General features: G+C 46.7%; 1 long non-coding RNA gene across 2 annotated transcripts in view; it reads right to left on the bottom strand.

Annotated features, from left to right (window-relative positions):
- The window catches only part of LOC110079281 (uncharacterized), a 155863-nt gene that overhangs the window by 23572 nt on the left and 122226 nt on the right, over positions 1–10065 (bottom strand). Inside the window, exon 3 of one of the 2 annotated variants that reach the window (XR_012080624.2) lies at positions 9796–9893. The exons of the other annotated variant lie outside the window; for it this stretch is intronic. This is a non-coding gene — a long non-coding RNA (uncharacterized LOC110079281). Of the gene's footprint in view, positions 1–9795; positions 9894–10065 lie in introns of those variants that run through there. 2 annotated transcript variants of the gene reach the window in all.

Below are 10065 nucleotides of genomic sequence, written 5' to 3'. Positions count from 1 at the left end.
ATCCCAAATCCAGTCATTGACATTTCCAGCGAACAATCTGTCAGATGGCAGGCGATATTTAAATAAATAAATAAATAATAGTAACATTTACCTGCTGGAGAGATTGGACAGCTCCAGAATATTAAACTGGGTGAACAAACAAGCTCGTTTATTTGAGTGGGGATAAACTGTTGGCTAGTTGTTGTTATTCCGTGCCATCAAGTTGCCTCTGACTTATGCTCCAACATGGCCAGTCCTCCACAGCCCTGCTCAACTCTTGCAGACTCAAGCCTGGGGCTTCCTTTAGGGAGTCAGTCCATCTTGTATTTGGTCTTCCTCTTCTCCTACTGCCTTCCACTTTTTCCCCCAACCATTCCTTCGGCCAGGCCGGGGAGGGGGTCATTTGGAACACTCCACCCTGTTGGGCTTCATCCTTGCCTCCATTTTTTTTTCAAACCAGCCGGCAATGACTGGAGTTGAAAACCCCACAGAACAGGCCCCCCCCATTTCCCCTAAAGCAACATTCCAAACAGAGTCCATGTGGACCCCCTTGCCCTGTGGCCCTGGAGGCTCTTGGATTTCTCAGGAGCCACGAATCCACACCGTGTTTCAGTCTGGGGACCTCTCCATGGTGCTGAACCCTAGCCTCCTCCAACTCACAGAGGAGAGGCACCTGGAACAGAACATACCAAACACAGTAGTCATAGAACGGAGAATGGTCTTGCCATTCTGGGGGATGCCAGAGTTGAAAATAAAGAATTGGAAAAACCGTCAAAGGACAGAGACCTGGCCATTGAAACATCTCGCTTGTGGACGAAACCCACTTCAGGGGTCCCCGTCATCATCGGGGCTTTGGGAACAATCTCCAGAAATTTCACACACTGCTATAAGCAGCTGTAGATCTCAGAAATCACACCCTCAGGGCTATAAGAAATGGCAATATGAGGAACAGGCTACATCCTGTGCCGATACTGAACAGGTACTTAGATTTTTGGTTAAAACTTGTATCTGTTATGTAATTCCAGTCGGTGTTTTTATAATTTTAATTGACTGTGCCTGATGTTAATAATAATAATAATAATAATAATAATAATAATAATAATAATAATAATAATAATAATAATAATAATAATAATAATAATAATAATAATAATAATAATAATAATAATAATAATAATAATAATAATATGCTGTCAAGTCAATTCTGACTTATACTGACTGTTTTCCAGGGGGAAGAGTCCTCAGAACTGGTTCCCCCTTCCCTTCTTCTGGGTTGGTGCAGCTTGCCCAAGGCCACCTAGGCTGGCTCTTCTCCCAGGAGGCGCGCAGTGCAGGATTCAAACTCCCAATCTTGGGCTCTGCAGCCAGATCCCTAAACCACCGAGCTCTCCAGCCAGCTGAACCTCATTTAAAGTTCAGACTAAAACCCACAATGGAGTCTGGGCTTTAGTTTATTTGGGAAAATAAAACATGGGGAGTCACCATGTGTATCTTTCTCCTATGCCAATGGTTCCCACTCTTGGGTCCCCAGATGTTCTCGGACTACAACTCCCAGAAACCTTTACCACTACCAGGGCTGGCCAGGATTTCTGGGAGTTGCAGTCCATCTGGGCACCCAAGGTTGGGAACCTCTGTTCTAGGCTGATGGTTTTCCCACTGAGGCCGTGGAAGGGGTGCAAAGAAGAGCCACCAAAATGATAAGGGGACCGGAGGCTAAATCCTATGAAAAATGACTAAAAGAACTGGGTATGTTTAGGTCAATGAAGGGAAGATGGAGGAGAGACATGAGAGCCGTCTTCCAAGATCGGAAAGGTTGCCCCAGGGAAGAGGGCATCAATTGATTCTCCATTGCGTCTCAGGGTAGGACAAGAAGCAATGGTTGGAAACCCGTCCGAGGGAGATGCAGCCTGGACACAAGGAGAAATTTCCAGACGGTGAGAACCATGAAGCACTGGAACAAGCTTGCCTCCTGATGGGGTGGTTGCCCCATGGCTGGAGGTTTCCAAGAAAGGACTGGACAGCCATCGGTCCGGATTGGTCTGAGGTCTCCTGCCTTGGGCAGGCGGTTGGACTAGAAGACCTCCCAGGCCCCTTCCAACCCTACCACGATTCTATGATTCCCAGAGGATTTTTGGCAAGGCGCCGAGCTTTTTACCTCTCTCTCTCTCTCTCTGTGTGTTTATGTTTTAATGGTCTGTAGCGCTGCAGCACATCCGGCTAGGTAATTGCACCCTTCTCTGTAGTGGAGAGACTTGAAAAGACTGCCTGAGATGACCCCCACGTCTGCCAGGGCCTCAGATGAACCGCTCACCAATCGCCGCGGCATCGTCACCCTGCAGGGCTCCACACCGTTTCTGAGACGGCAGCAACCGCTCTGACCTTGGGATCAGTCCTTCTCTCCTTCGCCTCTTCCTTCTCTTCCTGCAACGACATGCACATCTCCGCCCTGCCTGGGCTGAACAACCCCATACGAAGACAGGCACATTTGCCGGGGGAGGCTCGGTTGAAAACGCAATTGCCGGGGCTGGGGCGGCACGCGAGATGCTTGTCACCACAAGAGCATATGTGTGCCAGCTCGCCCTTCGTTTTCTCCTCACCTCGTTGAGATGCGTGTCAGCTGTAGGATCGCCAAGAGAGTTTGGACGGCAGGCGATTATTCCGTCCTGCCAGTTCCTCAGTTTTCGTCTCCCTTCCTCCTTCTCTTCCTGCCTAGATACACAACTCATCCACCCCCGTGGATCTCTTGCAAGGCCAGGGTGGGAATGGTCAAAGCTCATCCGGGATGTTTTGGGCAAAAATTAAAATAAAATAAAAAAGAGGGAGACATCTCTGGTAATTCCTGTTCAATCCACGAGACTTGCATAGGAATCAACTTAACCAAGTGGCCATTGATCTGATTGTTCAACTTTTAAGTGGATACCCTGGATGGCCAGAAAGAGGAACAAGCGGGTCCCGGATCAAATCGAGCCTGAACTCTCTCTCTGGAGGCCAAAAGGTCAAAACTGAGGTTGTTCTCCTTTTGGACACCTCATGAGAAGGCAGGATTCTCTGGAAAAGACCATCATGCTGGAAAGAGGAAGACCAACATACGAGACGGACGGACTCCCTAAAGGAAGCTACAGGGTTGAGTTTGCAAAAGCTGGGCAGGGCTGTTGAGGACGGGACAACAACAACAACAACAAAACAGATTTCTTTTGGTCAACAGCAGCATTAGCAAAGCAAACAAACAAACAACCATGTATTTTATGTTATGTCTCACAACTCGAGGAGGCCCATTTGAACCAATGGATCCTACAGAGCAGCTGATGCACCAAATCCGCATGGAATCAGCCAGCCTGATTGAAGGCATATTTTACGGTGCTACGCAACAGGATTTGGGCTGTTGGCTAAAATCCTGTTACTTAGTGCGGTCAGCAGCCATTGTGATGAGATGGGTTTTTGAGTTAAAGTCTTGTAAGGAATATGGGGTTTGTAATTAAGAAATGAGCAAGGGAGGTTCCATCTTGTTTCTTTGTATAAAGTATCTATGCTATGCTAACAGGTTGTTTTCTAGGCGAGCAGAGAGAATGTTATTCTGATAGCCTGAGAAAAGGACTCAGTGTGATTAGATGGGAATTGTTGTGACTTTTTGCTAAACCACAGTAACCCAAATAACATCTGGTGTGTGTATGGGAAAGAAGTCATGTGGTACAACAGGACTGTTTGCCTAGTAACAAACTCTGATTGGATGACATCGTGGGAAGGTGCGATAAGCCCTTGCGAGTTACTCTTGAAAAAGGAACTTTTTGCCTATGGACATGGTCATTCAAGACCGACTCTCCATTCATTCGTGACACACGGGACTAACCTTTACTTGGACTGATCTTTGTACTATACTGGATTACCCTTGGACCTATGGGCTTTTTCCTAAGGACTATGGATTATTTCTCTATGAACTCTTGTTTTTGGAATACTCCATATGGACTATGCTCTTGTAATTTTGTAAGGTCAATGGTACATTTGCTGGATTTTTCTTTCCTAAGGACAATGGGACTTTTACTGAATTTTTCTTTTTAGTACAGGATTTTTGTTCTACAGAATCACTGAGGACTATAGCCTTTTCATAACCTACTTGGATTATTTTGTTTTTACTAATGAATTACTGGACTGGAACTGTTTTTGTAAGGTTTTTGAACACTTTTCTATTTTTCATGTTTTCTTTGCCTCACTACAGAGTTGTAAATAACTAGCACAATGCTTATTTACTTGCTTTGACTTAGTTTGGTTTTGATACCTAGTAACATGCTTATTTTCTTTAAATAAAATAATGATTATAAAACTCAATTGGTTTCCTGAACAGTACACTTGTCTTAGAGTCATCTGAGAGTGCTGCCTCGGCCTAGCATACTTAAGGAGTCCTGCCTGTGGTGCAAGGGAAGTCTAAGGACTACAAAGCCCATTTGATCTTTTCACAGTAATATCTGAGAGTACAAGGGTGTTCTTATGTGGGCAGACCTGTAAGATGGAGTGTTGTAGCATGGCTAGCTGAGCTTGGACTCACTCAGCCTATTTTAGCGTGTGCAAACTCCTGATTACTCTCTGTCCAGGCTTACGCGGACGTTTTCGAACTCCGTGTTTGCTGACAGCCATGACTAGACGAGGCCCCTTAAATCTGTGGGCGTTTGGTGCTGCAACTCCTCCGTAAATCCCATGGATTCAAAGGGGCCTACACGAGCTGTGACTTACTCGGCCGAGCAAACAGGATTTTGGCCGGGGAAGGTTTTAAAACTGTGCGCTCTGAAAAAACCACCTGCATCCACCCCAATCAAATGATGAGAGAGGAGAGGAATCCAAGATGATCCGTAAGCTCGCTTCCCATCTCTCCAGCTCTCAAATTATAATTATGACATTATACGGATTGCAAACTTTACCCCACCAGCCTATCCTTGCTCCGTATCTGGAACGCTTTAGTTTTCTGTTACAATATATAGGCTTAAACGCTCTGATAATTTCAATTTTAATTTATTCATGACCTTCTCCTGACTCAGGGTAAGACAAGAAATGAACAAACCTGAGCCAGTTTTTTTTTTTAAAAATACATTGTTCCTTGTTTCTGTTTATTTTGCAATTTCTCCCTCCCTCCCACCCGCCTTTCTCTCTCTCACACACAGACACACTTTCCACTTCGCCATTGTGCCAGGAACAAAGGCGAGATTTAAAAAAGGACATCATTTGCTGCAACTGGAAATAGCTTCCTGGCCATGAATAAAGAGGTGTCAGCATTGTGATGGCAACGGGGAATTAAAAGGGCTCCTGTGATCCCAAGGAAGAACCTGTGAGGTTTGGGTTGTTGTTATTGTTGATGATGGTGATGATGATGATGGGCTGCCAATTTTTGCACGGAGCATCTTTGAGAAGAGAAACCACTTTTAACACACCGTCTGTTCTGGTTTGGAACCCCCATGTCTTGCCAGATATATGTGTGCATTCCTGTGTGGTGCACAGACATAAAAGCACACACGCACACACAGAGAGTGAAACGCACACGTTTACTGCCAAAAAAGGCAAAAAAGAACACAAAAATGTGTTTAAAGATGCAGGTTTGGTTGCAAAGTATGTATGGAAATGCATGTTTTTGCTAGTGGGAAGAAAGCCGCTTCATCTGTGGAAAGTACATCAAGCTGTACAACAGCGTCTGTTTTGTGGAACTATACACACTGAAAACACACACACCTGACAATCTGCTCCTGAGATCTTGTATTCTGCATCAAAACCGTGTATTTTGTGCAAAATAAATGTTTTGTTACAATGCAGAAACATGCTTTATTGTGGTTTATTTGTTAGTTGGCTCGTTGTGGTTCATTTGTGGGTTCGTTGGTTTTTTTTTGTTTTGTTTTGTTTTGTTTTGCGAATGCTGCTGTGGACCGGGGGATAAAACCCTCTGCTCTTCTTGATCCTACGCCAGAGGAAAAGATTGCTCTGTATTTTACCTTCTCCCCCACACCTCCAATAGGATGTCTCAGTGTCAAAGGCCTTCTTTCATTTTGAGGATGAAATAATCACAAGAATTCATGGCAGACTCAATGAGGACTAGCCCGATGAAGCCTCCAATGCCTGAAAGCCACTTCAGCAGATCATAAGAACTAGAGGGGGTCTTCGTGAGCTCATACAGAGAGACTCCTTTTTTTAAAAAAAATTCTAGGACTACAAACCCCATAACTTAAATAAAACTTTAAATACTGCCTTTCAATGTTGTAAGCTGCCTTGGCCTCTCCTTTTCAAGCAGAACGCTGGGGTAAAAATATTTTAAATAAATAAACCAATTGATAATCCTCCATGTTGGGAGTTCCACCCGACAGGACAGAAATGTGGCTCACCGAGGCCTATACAGGAAGGTTTTGAGGTTGAACTTGGCTTAGCTCCAGTGAAACCTTCCCGTTCCGGGCCTCATGCTAGCCAGGAGCTTTCTTATTGTCCTTTCCACAGCCTTTGGAGCTTAGCTGGCTTTCGCGATTTCCTGGTTCTTCGCGGCTTCTCCCTGTCACGATTCACCATGGGGAGCTTTGTTGTCTTAAGTGGCTCATTGTTTTAGTTCGGCTGCAGCGCCGTCCTCTGATACAGATGGAGGCAGGCAAATTTAGTAACATGCGAATAAATAAGCAATAATGATTAATCGTCTGAATCCATTTTTATCTTGCGCTGGTCTGACCTCATCTGAAATATTTTACCCTCTGCTGGATGCGCCGGCTTTTCAGAAGGAGATCAACCCTTTTGGAACAAGTTCAACCGTCTGGGATCTGAAAAACACGCCCAAGAGCAAAGGGGCAGAGGACTGTTTTGTTTTGTTATTAAAATTCTGACATTATTCCCAATCCTATTCTAATCTTCTAACCACTGCTCAACACAGCCTTTCTCCTTACGCTGCTTCTACACTTGTCTTGAGTTCTCTTATCTGTTGTCACACTCGTGGCATTTACTCTACAGAGCCTGAGAAAATACTTTTTGGGTCTACAAGGCCCAGAGTCCCCGGCCTGCACAGGAATAATGGGACTTGTAATGCAAGATGCGGTCTCCTCTCCCTCTTCCAACTTCGGCCGTTTCTCAGGCTTGATCTTGTACAGCGTTCTCTTCAACCCACAACCAGGTTCTTGGAGGTGCAGGAGGAATATTCCTTCAGAGCTTTCTGGAACTTAGTTCTGATCTAGTTTACTTATTATTATTAACTGTGCTTATTCATTCATTGAAATAATTAAGAATTAATAAAACAGGGCTTGATGTTTGCATTTGTTTGCGAAAAAAAATTGCACAAAGGTTATACCCAGTCCGCACCAGGAGAGGGAACTGTTGGCCTGCCATCTGCTGCTCTTGGATGCCACCAACAGCTGGAAAATGGTAATGCAAGTTTTGGATTCATTGGCTGTCAGGCCATGCAAGGAGCCAATCAGAGTTCTCCTAGCCCTATAAAAGCAAAGGGTTTGGAGCTGGTTGCTCAGATCAAGAGAAGAGACGGGACTGGGAGCAAAGTGTGTAGTTCAAAGGCAGCCCGTCACGCTTGACTTCTCCAGGCCTGTCCTACCAAGGAGGAATGGGTCTATGGACGGAACCAGAGTTCCATTATGCAGGGAGCCCAGAAGTGCTACACAACCAGGGGGATAGACACACAATAATGCTTTCTCCAGATCTCACACTTCAATCGGTTGGGTGGCTTTGTTCCGCCAAATCTGTTTCGGGCATTGGATCCATCTGGGCTGACGTCCTGCCACCACCTCTACCCCTCCTGCCGTCTGCCCTGGTTCCACCGGCCTGTCAGGAGGGCATCTGCTCGGCGCCCGCTGCCCGTAATTGATGAGATGGCCCTGCCTGCTGTGCCAGCACGGCCCGTGAAATGCAGCCTTAACGAGCGGCAGACCTTTAACGAGACAAGCGCCAGTGGCATGCATCTTCTTAATTTCCTCCGGGGTGACGTGAAACGCAGTCTTTTGCAGTCCCCCTTCCCACCCCCTTCTCTTTATTGGACTTTGCTCCTTTAGCACTCAGGAGAAGAACATGGGAGAGAGGAGCTAGTACAACCGGGAAAGCTTTCAGATCACCAGTACAGAGTGCGTTGATAGATAAAGCAAAGCTTAACGGGGCAGAACTGAGAAATGGCGAGTACACCCAAAAAGGAAATTGGGGGGGGGGGAACTTGTGGGTGCAACTCAAAAGAAGCCAGGACTGGCCCTGTTCCTCCCGGACTGCTGATCCACAGGGGTTTTTGAATCCATGCCTCCTTTTTACCCCAAGCGCTGGCTGCCCCATTAGCTTTTCAGAGGCTACTGCTGCCCTCTGCCAGAAGATGGCGCCCAGGTAGTGGTTTCCCCTCAAGGGCTGGGACAGAAGGAGCCAAGAGGGCTCCCGAGGATGATCCTATAAACCTGGGCTTGGCGGCTCAGACAGCCCCGTTCTGCTCGGCTCCATGCAGGATTGTTGGCAAGTCTTCTGGAGTCCCAAGGGTCCGTCTTCGGGGGCGAGCCCTGGGTCTGAGTGCAAGTCCTGAGCCCATAGCCTCGAGTCAACCAATGCTCCGCATCCCGGGGGGCACATGTGCAGGCAGGAAGCCAGGCCGGTCAAGGCACATGGGCCAGCTCCCTTCTGTGCATGGGCTCACCTATCTGCCAGGCGGTCGATGTATGAGTGGTGGCAGCAGGCTCAGTTGCCTGTGACGATGGTAGCAACAGGAAGTAAGGGAGAACCAATGCGACTCAGACAAACGGGTCAGAGTCATAAGTGTCCCCCCCCCCAAAAAACCTTCTGAGTCGAGTCCAGGTCAAGTTGGCAGTATGACTTAAGCTGGACATGACGGGAGTCGTGACTTGCAATTCCCCATCCTTGGCTCCGTGGGGCCAAGACTGGTCCCCACAGGTCCTCTCAGTGGCACATATCTGTACACAGTCTCCAATACTTTTAACGGGCCTGGTCGTCTTGTCGTGTTGCTTTTGTTACAAGCTGCCGGTCTTTGCTACGGCTCCTGTTAGACAGACTACAATCCGGTCCGTGCGCCTCTGAGCATGCCGCTTCCCATCTGTTCCCTCGGCACAATATTATGGCACTACCCTGAGACAGGAAAGCCCTTGAGCGGCGCGCTTTTGTCATTGGAGTGCCCTTGGCTTTGTTTGCTGTATTGATGGATCAAGATCCTTGATGCATGAGGCTCGTCTGCACTCAAGCACCCTTCAGGACGAATGTTGAACGAAACCACCCCATGGGCTCTCTTCTGCTAGACCCTGGTCGCACAGATGAGCACCACACTCTGGCTCTCCAAGCAAATGCCACCGTGGGCAAACCCCCGTGGACGAATCTACCACTCTTTGGTCTGGTGGGATTTGGGAGCCCCATATTTACCCTGGGATTCCTCCTACGAGGCCAAGGGGGCTGTTTTTTTATCTCTCTTTATCTTCCTAAGAACCCTGCGAGGGGGGTCAGGGTGGGTGAAAGGTACATTCCAGAGTCAGGTGGGTTCAAAAGCCTGCATCTCTCCATTCCTAGGGCTTGAAAATAATGTGTTAGATGCAGCCTGACAACTTTAGCATCTGGCTTTTGCATTCGGTGACAAAGAGGCATCCAAACCTAAGGAAACAACACCTTAAACTTCTGATAACACATATTCATATTGTTGCAAAACAGAACTTGAGCGATCACAGGAAAGGACAATACAACGGAACCTTGCTCATGCACAACCGATAAGAAAATCAACCCACTGAGAAAGAACGGCACACCCCCCAAGATCACACAATGGTAAATAAAATTGCATTATAAAATGTAAGAAAGCAAAGAGAGACATACGTTGACCCAGGACTAATTTAGTGAGCTGATTTACTGTTCTTTATTATATCACTCTTCTCAAAAAATGGTACGTATAGCTCTTCTTCTTGCTCATCTTTACTGTCACTGCATCTCTGCAAAAGGGGGAAGCAACAGAAAAGACAGAAGGACGGACAGATTAGCCTGAAGTCCCTCGGTCATGGCAAACTGGTTCCTTATTTTGTTCAGGGCCTTTTGTTTTAATTGGAAAGGAAAGGTTGCAAAACCATGGGTTCCATTGAACACCCTGCCAAAGGAGAGATGCAG

Source organism: Pogona vitticeps, chromosome 7 (genome assembly GCF_051106095.1).
Source record: "Pogona vitticeps strain Pit_001003342236 chromosome 7, PviZW2.1, whole genome shotgun sequence".
Lineage (NCBI taxonomy): Eukaryota > Metazoa > Chordata > Lepidosauria > Squamata > Agamidae > Pogona > Pogona vitticeps.
The sequence above is the reverse complement of the archived record's forward strand: the minus strand, read 5'-3'. Positions and strand labels throughout refer to the sequence as shown.